At 42.2% G+C, this 2,032-nt stretch overlaps 1 non-coding gene across 1 annotated transcript; it reads right to left on the bottom strand.

Annotated features, from left to right (window-relative positions):
- Positions 1-1,265: 1,265 nt before the first annotated feature.
- On the bottom strand, positions 1,266-1,337 carry Trnap-cgg (transfer RNA proline (anticodon CGG)). The gene has a single exon. It is a non-coding gene; the product is annotated as a tRNA-Pro (tRNA).
- Positions 1,338-2,032: the final 695 nt, after the last annotated feature.

Raw genomic sequence — 2,032 nt, 5'->3', positions numbered from 1 at the left:
ATAAAATTTTATTACGCGTTACCTTCACATATTACTTCGAAATAAAATGGTACGAATACATTACATGAATACATGAGGGCCGCAGGTCCTGCGCAAGCTCGAACAGATGTTGCTAGGAATCCGTTACATCCATGCCTTGCGCCTCATGTTCTGCGATGTGCATTTCTTGCAGCTCGTTATTGGTGTTACTAGGCCATTTTTCAAACGTGAGCCGCTTCTGCTGGGCTTGTTAAAGATTATTTTCGGTATTTTAGTCCATCTATTCTTAAGATATGTCTGTATCACACGGACATGTCTTGTATATTTGGCTGTTGCTTATCAGCAAATGACATTTGGTTGGATGATTTTTCTTATGATCGTTAGCTACAAACTATGAACGGTGTCCGCAGCATGACTTTTATCTTACTGCGTCGCTACAGTATCGAACACAGGAGCCCACTCGTGTAATAAACGGTCTGAAGACATTTGCCTCGCGTAGTCCGCATGTCTGTAGAACGTGAATAAACCATTCCGCTTTTCCCCCGATAATCGAATGTAATGCTGTGTTCAATTCTCACTTGTAAATGACGTTCGTGGGTTTGTTCTTCGATAGAGCTCCATGAAACCCAGCTCTTACTCCTAGCTCCTGAACTTTAAAAAGAATAGTGTAAAGAGGTGAGTGCTGCTGTGATTGCGTAGACACTAAACAGATCGAAGATCGGTGCATCACAAGTACTAGGAACACAGTATTTTATGAAAACGTCTCGGCGAGGATACACCAGATAATCTATGATTTTCTGTTAAAATGTTACGTATATTCGTCTTGTGTTATTTAATACTTCAGGTGCGTCAGCCGCTACTTCACTACAACACGGGACCGCCTCGAGAGCGGGACTACGAGACACGACCTCACAGGTTCACTCAGCGGCCGTGAGATGGTGCACCCGTCGCTGACGCTAGCGCTGTGTACCTGCGCGCATGCGTGGACGATCGCTTAGCTGGAAGCGACGCCTGCGGAGACGTCAAGCGCATTTTTCACACGTTTCGAATACGTGGATATAATATTTATCCAGTACATCTAATAGGCATGCATGTGCTGCAACCTTTGATTTTCTAACCCTTACTGTTAGATAGTATACGAACCACGTTACAGATTATTTTAATTAAATTGTATCTCACTTGAACATGAAATAAAAATTAAAATCATAATTAGGCGAACTGTAAGGTATGTGTTTCTATTCGATCACTTTGCTACAATTCATAACGGACAAAGAAAAAATTAATGTGGGCTCGTCCGGGATTTGAACCCGGGACCTCTCGCACCCGAAGCGAGAATCATACCCCTAGACCAACGAGCCTCACTATGATTCTATGATGATACAAATGAATCACTATGATTATTACTCTATTTGTTTTCTTCTTTTTTTTTAATATTCTTCGTTCTTTCTTTAGCGAGCAAGAACTTCGGAGACAGCCCATATCTAACGAATTCACAAGTGCTCCTCTATAGGCTGTTGTGCTGGACTTCAGCGCTTTACTAATTGCTCTGTTCCTTTCATTTTTAACCAGTCTCGCGATGTAAAATTCTGGAAATAATCACGGAAGTATAAATTTCAGCGAAAGGGCTGAATTTTCCATTCGAAATAATGTGCCGTCATTCAAAAAACTGCTCCACAAAATATGGAAGAATCGACAAATTGGTCCGTTTGTAACGCCACTGCAGAGCCGACGGATGGCATCAGGCTGAAGAGGCGCTTAATGATCGGATGATCGGACATAGTCGTAATAATCCACTATTTGATAGAACAAGACTTCAAATAATACGTGGGTTTGTTTTACAGATTGGACTTTACAGACATACGACTTTCCGCCACTAACTATACATCTGTGTCTACATCTATTCTCCGCAAACCACCGTGAGTTGCATAGTAGAGGGCACGTCCCATTGTACCAATTATTATTCTTTCCGTTTCATTCAGTTGTGGAGCTCGGGAAGAATGACTGAATGCCTCCGTGCGCGCAGTAATTATTCTACCGATACGTGTGGGACTGC

The sequence above is a fragment of the Schistocerca gregaria genome, chromosome 2 (assembly GCF_023897955.1).
Source record: "Schistocerca gregaria isolate iqSchGreg1 chromosome 2, iqSchGreg1.2, whole genome shotgun sequence".
NCBI lineage: Eukaryota > Metazoa > Arthropoda > Insecta > Orthoptera > Acrididae > Schistocerca > Schistocerca gregaria.
The sequence above is the reverse complement of the archived record's forward strand: the minus strand, read 5'-3'. Positions and strand labels throughout refer to the sequence as shown.